The sequence below is a fragment of the Bufo gargarizans genome, chromosome 2 (genome assembly GCF_014858855.1).
Source record: "Bufo gargarizans isolate SCDJY-AF-19 chromosome 2, ASM1485885v1, whole genome shotgun sequence".
Lineage (NCBI taxonomy): Eukaryota > Metazoa > Chordata > Amphibia > Anura > Bufonidae > Bufo > Bufo gargarizans.
In genome coordinates, this window is record NC_058081.1 from 54,142,762 (window position 1) to 54,156,729 (window position 13,968).

The 13,968-nt window shown below is 46.3% G+C and overlaps 1 protein-coding gene across 1 annotated transcript in view; it reads left to right on the forward strand.

The window, feature by feature from the left end:
* CACNA1A (calcium voltage-gated channel subunit alpha1 A) overlaps positions 1 to 13,968 on the forward strand; it is a 204,225-nt gene that overhangs the window by 144,483 nt on the left and 45,774 nt on the right. The gene's annotated exons all lie outside the window — the stretch shown is intronic.

Sequence of the window (13,968 nt, forward strand, 5' to 3'; positions counted from 1 at the left end):
TATAGTCATATGCTACGAGCTGGAATGGATATGTAGTGAATTGACCCACAGACTGAAGATTAGTTGTCTTCCGAAAGGTTTCCAGGCACATACAGAACAGTTAGTAGTAGGGGGTCGCTATGGTCAGACAGCAGTCGGCCTGTGCTAGTAGGGGCTGTAGTTTCCTAGTCCTGTTTCACATACAGATGAATCTATTACTCTTTCTTTCCTGTCTCTGCATTCCTTACTCTTTTATTCTGTGTATCTTCCTCTCTTGTCTCTCCACACTCACTATGGTAAGTGCTCCGTGCATTGGAAGGATGATGCAGGCTGACCTAACCCTTGTCCCTTCCTGCTTGAAAAATATCCTCTTGCAACAAGTTCTAAAAGATATGGTTCCCAACTATGAATTAATGAAAGCTGTGCTTCTAAAATATTACTACAGAACACATGGGCCTGAATAGACTATGCACATAAGAAAAACGTGTGGTTTACATGAGCAGATGGAGAAATGCTTGATACGAGTGGGAGACGTTAGATTTTTCCTATGTGCCATTCTTATGTATTTCCTTTAATATATACAGTGCTTTATTCAGCGGTGTATTTTACTTAGTAATTGATCTGGTAAACTCTACCTCTTATTTAATCTTCTATCTACCTGTCTACACTGCATATGACATTTATCTGCACTATTCCTTATATTATATCTGACTTTCACCTAACAGTATACATTTCTGCAACAAAATTATACCTGTACTATTACTTACCTAACTTTACTTTTTATCCGCCAAACACCAGGCCTAGACAAATCACAGCCAGGTCCACAAGTCAGTTCCAAAAGTTAGAAGGCCTCCTTTACATCCCCAGTAGTCACAGGAGACTCTATTACAACCCCAGTGGTCACAGCAGACTCCATTACATCCCCAGTGGTCACAGCAGACTCCATTACATCCCCGGTAGTCACAGCAGACTCCATTACATCCCCAGTGGTCAAAGCAGACTCCATTACATCCCCATTAGTCACAGCAGACTCCATTACATCCCCAGTAGTCACAGCAGACTCCATTACATCCCCAGTAGTCACAGCAGACTCCATTACATCCCCAGTAGTCACAGCAGACTCCATTACATCCCATGTGGTCACAGCAGACTCCATTACATCCCATGTGATCACAGCACACTCCATTACATCTCCAGTAGTTACAGCAGACTCCATTACATTCCCAGTAATCACAGCAGGCTCCCTTACATCCCCAGTAGTCACAGCAGACTTCCTTACAGCCCCAGTTGTCACAGCAGACTCCATTACATCCCCAGTGGTCACAGAAGACTCCATTACATCCCCAGTGGTCACAGCAGACTCCATTACACCCCCAGTGGTCACAGAAGACTCCATTACACCCCCAGTGGTCACAGCAGACTCCATTACATCCCCAGTGGTCACAACAGACTCAATTACATCCCCAGTAATCACAGAAGACTCCATTACATCCCCAGTGGTCACAGCAGACTCCATTACATCCCCAGTGGTCACAGAAGACTCTATTACATCCTCAGTGGTCACAGCAGACTCCATTACATCCACAGTGGTCACAACAGACTCAATTACATCCCCAGTAGTCACAGCAGACTCAATTACATCCCCAGTAGTCACAGCAGACTCCATTACAACCACAGTGGTCACAGCAGACTCCATTACATCCCCCGGTAGTCACAGCAGACTCCATTACATCCCCAGTGGTCACAGCAGACTCCATTACATCCGCAGTGGTCACAGAAGACTCCATTACACCCCCAGTGGTCACAGCAGACTCCCTTACATCCCCAGTGGTCACAACAGACTCGCTTACATCCCCAGTGGTCACAACAGACTCCCTTACATCCCCAGTAGTCACAGCAGACTCCCTTACATCCCCAGTAGTCACAGCAGACTCCCTTACATCCCCAGTAGTCACAGCAGACTCCCTTACATCCCCAGTGGTCACAACAGACTCAATTACATCCCCAGTAATCACAGAAGACTCCATTACATCCCCAGTGGACACAACAGACTCCATTACATCCCCAGTATTCTCAGCAGACTCCATTACATCCCCAGTATTCATAGCAGACTCCATTACATCCCCAGTGGTCACAGAAGACTCCATTACATCCCCAGTGGTCAGAGCAGACTCCAATAAATCCCCAGTAGTCACAGTAGACTCCATTACATCCACAGTAGTCACAGCCGACTTTCTTACTTCTCCAGTAGTCACAGCAGACTCCCTTACCTATCCAGTAGTCAGAGCAGACTCCATTACCTCCCCATTAGTCACAGAAGACTCCATTACATCCCCAGTAGTCGGAGCAGACTCTGTTACATCCCCAGTAGTCACAGCAGATTCCATTACATTCCCAGTAGTCACAGCAGATTCCATTACATCCCCAGTGGTCACAGCAGATTCCATTACATCCCATGTGGTCACAGCACACTCCATTACATCCCATGTGGACACAGAAGACTCCATTACATCCCCAGTAGTCACAGCAGACTCCATTACATCCCCAGTGGTCACAGCACTCTCCATTGCATCCCCAGTAGTCACAGCAAATTCCATTACATTCCCAGTAGTCACAGCAGAATCCCCAGTAGTCACAGCAGACTTCCTTACATCTCCAGTAGTCAGAGCAGACTCCATTACATCCCCAGTAGTCAGAGCAGACTCCAATAAATCCCCAGTAGTCACAGTAGACTCCATTACATCCCCAGTAGTCACAGCAGACTCCATTACATCCCCAGTAGTCACAGCAGATTCCATTACATCCCCAGTAGTCACAGCAGTCTCCCTTCCCTAACGTCACAACGGGCCCCCACAACTTCCCCGGTAGGTATATTAGCACCCCTATAACTCTCCCACTATTCACAGCACCGCACTTAATTCCTACAAAATCACAGCAGGACTATCCCAAGCCACATAGCTTTCAGTAGTCACAGCAGAGGTTTTCAATTCCCCTCTCTCATTTCCCCATGGGCTCCTGTGATGCAGCCTCTACAGCTGTTGTGTGCTCACCCTGTCCTGTAGTAGAAGTCTGTCATCACTTCTGCAGACAGAGATGGAGCTTAATGCTGTCTGTGACAAAAGCTAGCTCCTAACTTGATTTTGGCACTGGGTGTGACACATGGTTGCCTACATTACACCTTGAAACATGAGAGACATGCAGGCAACTGTAAACAGAGAGTGGAAAGGAACTGTAGTCATTTACACTGGTAATGCCACCCATAGCAATCCCTGGCAGCATCAACACAACAGTGCTGCACCTAGCTGGGCAAAATAATGTAAATAAGAAATAATGACTTCTGAGCTAAGGTGGCATCATCTAGTGAACATTCAGACACCGTACAGATACTTTTCCATATTATTCCTAAGTTCTGTAACGTAATTTATTTATTTTAACCCATATGTTATATATACTGTGTATATATATATATATATGTATATATATATATATATATATATATATATATATACAGTATATATATATTATATCGTTTCTAATACACGTTAACAAAATTGTTGGCACCCTTCCGTTATAGAAAGAAAAACCCACAATGGTCACTGAAATAACTCGAAACTGACAAAAGTAATAATAAACAATTATTTACTGAAAATCAGCTAATAAAAACAGACATTGCTTTTGAATTGTGGTTCAATAGAATCATTTTAAGAATGAACTAATGAAACTGGCTTGGACATTGGACATAAAGTATGGTGCCTTAAAGTGAATATTTTGTTGCCCAAGCTTTTTAGGCAATCACTGCAATCAAGTGATTTCTGTAACTCTCTCAGAATTCTGCATCTGTCCACAGATATTTTGTCCAATGCTCATGAGCAAACTGCTCCAGCTGTCCTTTTCTTGTTACCGATTCTCGACATATTTGCCTGCCAGATATCTAACGGTAGTGTGAAACTAGCCTAAAACAGTGATGCATGGTGCAAACTGACACTGATGTACCTTGACCTTGGAGCTCACCTCTAATCTCTTTGGAAGTTGTTCTGGGCTCTTTGGTTACCATTCGTATTATCCATCTCTTCAATTTGTCATCAATTTTCCTCTTATGGCCATGTCCAGGGAGGTTGGCTACAGTCCCGTGGACCTTAAAGTTTGAATAATATGTGCAGCTGTAGTAACAGGAACATCAAGCGGTTAGGAGATGGTTTTATAGCCTTTACCTTTAACATGTCTGTCTATAACTTTTAATCTCCTTAGCTTTCTCTGGTCCATGTTCAGTGTACCCACCATGATACCACACAGCACAGTGACTATTCCTCACCCTCTAAATAGGCAGACTGACTGATTACAAGTTTGAATACACATGTGATGCTAATTACAGGACACCCCTTAGTATGTCCCTATGGTCAAGTTATTTCAATCTTTTTTAAGGGCACCATCATTTTTGTCCAGGCCATTTTGTCCAGGCCATTTTCCTTCTTTTTTTTTCTGTTGAACCACAATTGAAAAGCAATGTCATATTTCATTGGCTGATTTTCAGTAAATTTTATTTATTACCACTTTTGTCAGTTTCAAGCTATTTCAGGGACCATTGTTGGTTTTTCTTTGTTTAACGGAAGGGTACCACCAATTTTGTCCACGTGTGTGTATGTGTATATATTATTATATATTATCAAAGCGCCATTCATTCCATAGCGCTGTACATATGATAAGCGGTGCAAATACATAATACAGACAATAGCACTAAGCATGAACAAGACGCGTTACAGACTGGTACAGAAGGAGAGAGGGCCCTGCCCGTGAGGGCTTACAATCTACATGGTATGGGAGAAGGACACAGTAGGTGCGGGTGAAGCGGGTCATGGCGGTATAGAGGCAGCAGGGTCACTGGTTGCAGGCTTGTCTGAAGAGGTAGGTTTTAGGTTTCTTTTGAAGGATTCCATTGTAGGTGAGAGTCTGATATGTTGGGGTAGCGAGTTCTAGAGTATGGGGGATGCACGGGAGAAATCCTGGAGCCGATTGTGGGAAGAGGCGATAAGAGGAGAGGCGAGAAGGAGGTCTTGTGAGGATCGGAGATTACGTGTGGGGATGTATCGGGAAAGTAGCTCAGAGATGTAGGGAGGGGACAGGTTGTGGACGGCCTTGTATGTATTTGTTAGTACTTTGAACTGAATTAGCTGGGCAATGGGGAGCCAGTGAAGGGATTGGCAGAGGAGTAACAGGGTGAGAGGTGGATAAGATTTGTGGGGTGTGAGAGTGCTAGATGGAAGGCCACAGAGGAGAATGTTGCAGTAGTCTAGGCGGGAGAGGATGAGGGCAGGTACAAGCATTTTCGCAGACTCAAAGTTGAGGAAAGCGCGGATGCAGGAGATGTTTTTGAGTTGGAGGTGGCAGGTGGTGGAAAGGGCTTGGATGTGCGGTCGGAAAGAGACGGCAGAATCCAAGGTCACTCCGAGGCAGCAGACTTGACTGGGGAGAGTGTGCAGCCATTGATCGTGATAGATAGGTCTGTTGGGGGGGGGGGTTAAGCAAGATGGGGGAAAGATGATGAATTCAGTGAAAAGGTGCAGCTTAAGAGAAGTCTCGGAGATGGGAGTGAGAAATTCAGAAATGGGTAATATTAGTTGTAAATTATTGGCTTAGGGGAGAGCACAGGTAGGGTGGTAGAGATGGGTGTAGGGTGGTATAGATGGGTGAGGAGATGTGTGTGGGGGAGACAACCCTGGGAAGAGTTTTGTGGGTAAGAATGACAAGTTTAAATGAAATACTGTGTATGGGAACCAGTAAAGTGACCAGAACCGTGTGCAGACATCAGAGGGGCAGTTGGACAGAGAGACATGTCTGCTGTGTTCAGAGGGGATTGGAGAGGGGAGGACTTTTCTTTTAAGACCAATTAGTAATGAGTTTCAGTAATCAAGATGGGAATGGATCAGGGCAACGATGGGAGTTTTAGTTGTTACCGCAGTAAGAAAGGGGCGAGCAAATGATTGAATTTAGGGGGTGAAGGAAAGATCAGCATAACCCCAAGACTGGCAGGTTTAGGTAGGCTGGTTAATATCTTACACTATGGGGGAGATTTATCAAAACTGATGTAAAGGAAAACTGGCTTAGTTGCCCATAGCAACCAATCAGATTGCAAAGTAGATACGAAAAATAAAAGGTGGAATCTGATTGGTTGCTATGGGCAACAAGGCCAGTTTTTCTTTACACTTGTTTTGATAAATCTCCCCATAGTGTAAGATACTAACCAGCCTACCTAGACCTGACAGTCCTGGGAGTATGTTTTATGCTGATCTTTCCTTCACCCCCTTATTCAAGCCTTATATCACTCATGTTACGTATCTACACCATACCTACACTATTATTCCCACTGTGCATTATATCAGTCCTATACTGTACCTATACTATTACTCACACTGTACATAATATCTATCCTGTATCTACACTATATCACACTGTACATTGGTCCTATATCTACACTCTCACATACATTATATCTGTCCTGTGTCTATACATCTACACTATTACATGTACATTATAGCCATCCTATAGCTATACTGTTACTGATATCTTTCATTATATCTGTCCTCTATCTACACTATATCTATACTATTACTCACACCTTATGCAGCGAGCCTCTAAGGAGCCAGTGCTGAGGATGGGAGTAGTAGTGGCCCTGATGAGGTGTTGCATCTTGGTGTACTTCCTTGGGCTGTTGCTCCCTGGGGATCGGCGCAGTGGAAAGGTGGTTTAAAGAATTAGGCCAGAAGTAAACGTATAAAAGTCTCTCTTTACACAGTGTAGACTATAATGTATGGCACATCCAGCAGTACTATGTACAAAGTGCAGTTTCTGGCACCAGATGAGATGGTATGGTGGCTGGTTGTTTGGCAATTAAATGGCACTTGCAGGCACTGCGTGATACAAGCTGGAAGTTAGTATAGCCTCGTGATTACTCACTCATCAGCAGCATGGTCTGTGAAGCTGTGGTTTTGCTGATCATTCTGCTGTCTTTTTCTGCTGTAGCTTTTGCGAAAGCTGGCTTCTGGTAATCTCCATGGAGTAATGGTCTCACAAGAGAACTGGTTAAGGTCCCTTGGAGTAGGAGCTCTACCATGCTATTTACACTGTGCCCCCCCCCCCCCCCTCCACACCTGGCAGGAAGCAGGACCAAGAGGGGAGTTAGCACTGTTCCAGCCAATCATACCTCTTCTGCTGGAATACTAGGAAGAACATAACATAACAATACATAAAACATTTGCAGATACCCCCAGATCTGGGATACTGCACACCCCCTTGTGGAAAGGAAAGCCATCCTCAGTTGTGTTAGTCCTTTCTGGTAGCCCAGCAATAGATGCCCAAAAATGCAAGCTGGTTTCCTTCCAATAAAGTGGAGAGAAAAGAATATACGTGCATATACATGTTTCATAATACCTAGGCTAAGAACTAGCTACCAGGGGGAATAATAAAACATGTCCCGAAGAGCAGTTCTTTGTGGTAACAAGGAAATGGCCTAAAAAACTAACTAATAAAGGACATGGCTGCAGTACTCTGCTGCGTTACAGTCCTGGTATCTGCAGCAAGGGAACATTCCTGGGTCCGGTATCACAAATCCCAGGCAAGCCATCACTCAGGTGCATTGGAGTCTTTGTGGTGGGTACAGGCTTTGAATGTTTCAAACTAGATCCTCCACTTGTGATTCTGCCACCTAGAGTCTCAGAGACACAAAGCTTAGGATTGAACTTTTTCCTTGGGTCTGGATTCTTTAAGCATTGCAGGCCCATCTCACAAGGTGTTGGCAATAACCTAAGAAGGAGTAGGAACAATAAGTGTAACTTGGAGCATAGTGACGGGGGAGTACAATGCAGACAAGAAGCAGGATGATAAGTATGTCTGGCCCAACAAAAAACACACACAAACAGAGGCCAGTCCCAACCTTCTTACTCTCCTAACGCTCTAAGGGATCCTGCATGCTTTTAAATAGGGAAGAAAAACTCATCTTCCTCCTCTCCCAGATCAATGAGAGGACACTTAGGTGATGACTTTGCAGCATCAACTCTTGCAGCTCTTAGTGGAGATCCCATGGTAAATTGGTGACCCCAGGCGGCCACAAATGGAACAGCTGGGCTCATCTTCAGGATGTGGGAGTGCCTAGGGCCCAGAACGAATGACTGGAGCTCCACGATGCAGGACCTCTGGATCCAACGGTACTAGCAGCTGCCTCTACAATGGTAGCCAGCTGCAATGAGCATCTCAGTACTTCTGCTACTGTTCTGGAGGCAGCCTCCATGGCAGCACAAGTTTACACTATGACCCACTGCATATCTTGCTAAATGACCAGACCATGACCATATATGCCCTGTGGATAGATTAGGGGGCTCTTGCAACCCTGGTATCAAAGGTTCCAGTACTTGCTGTGATAGAGGGCCAAAACATAGATGGTAGGTAGGACCTCTTGACTGACCTCCTGTTGAAGCTGATCTCATTCTGGGTCTCATTATCCAAAAGAGAGATACAAAGCCTCGAGCCACAGAGAACCATTTCACCATCCAGATGGGCATCTCCAGCACAGGGTTACCCATGAGAGGGTAGTCAAGCACCCGCATCACCTAGTGTTTAATCTAGACCTTCTTGACCACGTGGTGGGCACTTCTGTCACCTCTCCTGCACCTCAATGGCAGAGTCTGGTGACAGGCAAACTATTCTGTCCCAGGCACAGACTTTCTTCTTGGCCTTAAGGTCTTTGACTTGGCAAAATAATAAATGGGAACCTGGCTGAAGGTGCCAGACTCCCACACCCAGCAGAGCATATGGCCAACATGTCTTGTCTGCTACTGCAAGCAGTGAGTGTGAAAAGGCCGACAAGTAATCTTATTAACACGATGTCGCTTTAGCTTCCACTGAGTTCCCCACACCAATTAGACCAACAATTGTAAGGCACGGAGGCACATTCTTGTTGGCAACGCCAATTTCATGCAGCAAGCCCCTGAGGCCCTGTTGCAGGCGATGGGACTGGTAGCCCCTGATGAGTTTTTGTGTCACAGTGTACTTCCTCAGGCCTTAGCTCCCTTATGATCGGTGCAGTGGAAAGTTCGTTTGAACAATTAGGCTAGAAGTAAAGGTATAAAAGCCTGCAGAATATAACTTTTGGCACATCCAGCAGTCTTAGATAGCTTTAGCTGTAGCTTTTGGGAAAGCTGGCTTCTGGATACAGATAATCTCCCTGGATGAATGGTCTCACAGGAGAAGGTCCCTTGGAATAGGAGCTCTAGCATGTGGTTCCGTCCTCCAAGCTGTCTACTCAGGAAACGCTCCCACCCCCGACAGGAAGCAGGACTAGCCCACTCCTACCAACAGGAGAGGGACAGGGTGGTTAGCCCTGTTCCTGCCAACCATACCTCTTCTGCTGAAATACTGGGCAGAACATAAGATAACAATACATAATAAAACATTTGCAGATACCCCCAGGTCTGGGGTACTGCACACCCCCTTGTTGAAAGTCAGGCCATCCTCGGGCTGTATTAGAGTCCTCCCTTGTAGCCCGGCAACAGATGACCAAAGATGCAGATCAAGCTGGCTCCCTCCCTCTCAATACTGTAGAGATAAAAGGTTATGAGCAAAAATGCTTATACATACTTTACAAACCCTAGGCTAAAAACTAGCTACCAGGGGGAATAATAAAACCGGTGTCCTGAAGGGCAGTTCTTGGTGGTAACAAGGAGGTGGCCTAACTAACTAACTAATGTAGGCCCTTGCTGTAGGACTCTGTTGCATTACAGTCCTAGTGTCTGAAGCAGGGGGAACATTCCTGGGTCTGCGGCTCTGAACAAGAGTCCCGATACATGGGCGTAGGGATCCCCATAGCAGCCGCCGGCTGAGGATTATTATTATTTTTTATTCATGTGGCGTAGCTACAGGGGTCGCAGGCCCCTCCAGGACAGACAGAGAAATCGCTATCTGCAGGGCCTGCAGGCTGTGGGCGGTGCGAAAGGGAGCGGCCAGAGGCAGAGAGGTGTACCTGCAGTGAGGAGAGGGAGTGGTCCTGCTCCCAGTCTGGGCGGCAGTCCTACTGGCCATAAGTAGAGGAGGCGGAGCGTACAGCGGAGCGCACAGCGGAGCGTACAGCGGAGCGCACAGCGGAGCGTACAGCGAAGCTGCGTGCTGCTGGGCGTGCAGACGTTCAAGTGGCTATGAGGTGAGGGCTGGCTGACTCTGGGACTGGTAAAACTTACTCTGGAGTCCTGGACCATTATATCTGGGGAGGAGGGGGGAGCAGGACCCTGGAGGTCTGGACCAGTACATTTAAGGAGAAGGGGGGAGCAGGACCCTGGAGGTCTGGACCAGTACATTTAAGGAAAAGGGGAGAGCAGGATCACTGGAGGTCTGGTCTGGACCATTATATGGGGGGGAGGGGGGAGTGGGATCCCTGAGGTCTGGACCATTATATCTGGGGAGGAGGGGGGAGCAGGACCCTGGAGGTCTGGACCATTATATTTAAGGAGAAGGGGGGGAGCAGGACCCTGGAGGTCTGGACCATTATATTTAAGAAGGGGGAGCAGGATCCTGGAGGTCTGGACCATTATATTTAAGAAGAAGGGGGGAGCAGGACCGTGGAGGTCTGGACCATTATATAGTGGGGAACAGGACACTGGAGGTCTGGACCATTCTGTTTAGTGGGGGAGCAGGACTCTGGAGGTCAGGACCATTATATTTAGGGAGGAGGGGGAAGCAGGACCCTGGAGTTCTGGACCATTATATAGGGAGGAGGGGGGAGCAGGACACTGGAGGTCTGGACCATTATATTTAGGGAGGAGGGGGGAGCAGGACCCTGGAGGTCTGGACCATTATATATGGGGAGTAGGGGGAAGCAGGATCCTGGAGGTCTGGACCATTATATATGGAGTGTAGGGGGAAGCAGGAACCTGGAGGTCTGGGCAATTATATAGGCAGGAGGGGGGAGCAGGACACTTGATGTCTGGACCATTATATCTGGGGACTGGCGGTGGGAGGTCTAGGAGGGGTGTGGGTATATTTGGGTGGGAGCTCTGGAAGGGGTGGGAGGTCTGAGAGGTATGTGTCGGTGGGGGGGCCCTTAAATTTTTTTTGCTGTGGGGCCCAGTCATTTCTAGCTACACCCCTGTCCCAATATCACAAATCCAAGGCATTTTACTGGTCAGGTGCATTAGAGTCTTTTTGGTGGGTACAGGGAGATAAAATACATAATTAAATATTTGCATCTGGGGTACTGCACATACACTATATCTGTCCTTTATCTATACTGTATCTAGAATATTACACATACATTATAGCTGTCCTGTATCTACACTATACTTATGGTAATACTTACACCTCACATTATATCTGTCCTGTATCTATACTATATCTGCACTGTTAATATATCTCATGCGTCCTGTATCTAGAAAACCACTTTTGAGATTTAAAGGGATTATGCCACGACTGATTAAAAAATAATAATTTGACATCACATAGAACATGACAATCGCTTTCTCACATAGTTAGAACCAGCCCTGCACTTCACATGGATTCAGAGATCTCTGCTAGATGTATTTCAAGCTGGTAGCTTAGGGGGCATGCACTTTCTGGGCGGGTGGGGGTCATTTCTGCAACAGCTCTCTCCCTACCACAGCTCGGGTAGTAGTGCTTTCTCAGACGGCATCTATACTCTGCTCTTTCCCTGGAACTGGCTGGTGACAGTACAACCACCTCAGTTAGGTGGATGGAAAAATAAGGAGAAGAACAAACAGCAGGTGGCGCTATACAGAAACTGTTTGCTGGATAACTCAGTGGCTATACTAAAATTTTTATTACATGCAATTACAAAAGTATTCAGATCTAGTGCTAGTTTTAAAAATGTAGAATATTTTTTCATGGGACAACCTCGTTTAAGTGAGGTTTAGTTTGCTGGGAATCTTGCTGTCGGTCACACATTTTCCCTGCAATGTCCCCTTACCACCTTCCCGACATCAGGGTCGGACTGGCCATAAATCCTAGAATTTTCCCAGTGGGCTGATGCCCATGGGGCCACTCAAGCCCTCCTCAATGCCGCTGGCTGGGTACATACTACTTGGGGAACTATAGGGGTCATTATTAGAGGAAGTCCAGGCATCTTGCTGAAAGTAGGGCTGGCCCACACCTCACCTTCCTATTAGAGACAACTGGAGGAGGAGAACAGAACGTGGCAGGTACCGATGGCCGCCACAGAGAGACAGCTTCTGAGGGGGTAGTCTGTGCTGCACTATGGTATTGCTGACCCTGCCAATATGTATTGGCCCCATCTACCTGTGTTGCCCCACCTTCTGTTAGTTTGGACCCACCTACTACATTGGCACCACTTTTAGCTTTTTTCCTGGGCCCTTGAGCAACGGTCAAGCATGAGCACTGGAGCTTCATTCATCTCTTCGGGACTGTGGTCTCTGGCAGTCCACAGAGTTGAATAGACAGGCAGCGGACACGTGCAGCCTCCGCTGCATTCACATGGGGGACTTCCACCGATCAGACACTTATGCCCTGTCTCGTGGATAAGTCAGTGTGTTATGATCTTCAGAGCGTGTCTCGTACCTTACCCTGGTGAGCTGTATTAAGAGGCTATTAATTATAATATTATACCCATTATATTTGATGAATATGAACCTGATGCTGGTACAGCTTAAATGAATATTATAATTAATATGTCAAGCAGGCAATATCATTTCATTTTCCTGACCATGTCCTCATTGCATTCATTACACCCATAAGGGTTGTAATGTTGTGCTTAAAGGGAGTCACTGATAAACCAGCCGAAAGACCTTGTAGGGCCGGATCAGCTAAATGTCCTGAGAAGCTCATGCACATGACCATCGCCTGTTTTACAGTCCGCAAATTGTGGATCCCCAAAATATGGATACCGGCCGTGTGAGCTCCGCATTTTGCGGGACAGAACGTCCGGCCCATAATAGAACAGTCCAATCTTTGTCCTTAAAGGGGTTCTGCAGTTTTTTAAAACTGATGATCTATCTTCTGGATAGATCATCAGCATCTGATCGGCGGGGGTCCGACACCCGGGACCACCGCCGATCAGCTGTTTGAGAAGGCAGCACTGCTGAGAGTAGCGCCGCGGCCTTTTCGCTGTTTACCGCAGGCCCAGTGACGTCACGACTTGTATCACTGGCCTGGGCGGGGCTAAGCTCTGTTCATTTGAATGGAGCTTAGCCCCGCCCAGGCCATAGATACTAGTCATGACGTCACTGGGCTTGCAGTAGACAGTGAGAAGGCCGCTGCACTACTGCCTTCCTCAAATAGCTGATCGGCGGGGGTCCCCGGTGTCGGACCCCCGCCGATCAGATGCTGATGATCTATCCAAAAAACTGCAGAACCCCTTTAATGCGGATAAGAATAGGACATGTTCTATATTTTTGCCACTGAAAGTACGTATAGATAAGGACAGCACATGTGCTGTCCTTGTGGCCCAATTGAAGTGAATGGTTCCACAACCGACCTGCAAAAATGTGGATACGGAAAAAAATATGTTGGCGTGCATGAGCCCTTAGTGATATGTGACTTCAGTCTATAGAGAGAAAGTGCTTTTATTCCATATGCAAATGAGCAGTTAAAGGGGTTTCTCATCTCAACATATGAGGCATATCGCTAGGATATGCCCCAGAGGTCAGGTAGTTGCAGGTTCCACCTCATATACAAGTACAATGATCCCTCAAGATACAACGGCCTGAGGATACAATATTTTCAACATACAATGTTCTTTTCTGACCCATCGTAAGTTGAAACCAGACTCAACATACAATGTCTCAGACTCAGACCCAACCAATCATGGCCCCCTCTCTGGTAAAATCGCTGGATTAGTTGCTAGTTAGTTAGTCTCTTAGTTATCTGCCTATTTTTCTTAAATGTTAATTTTCTCTTATCTTGGATGACATACAATGGTCATCCTGGAACCACTTAAGGTTACTTTCACACTACCGTTTTAGTTTTCTGGTATTGAGA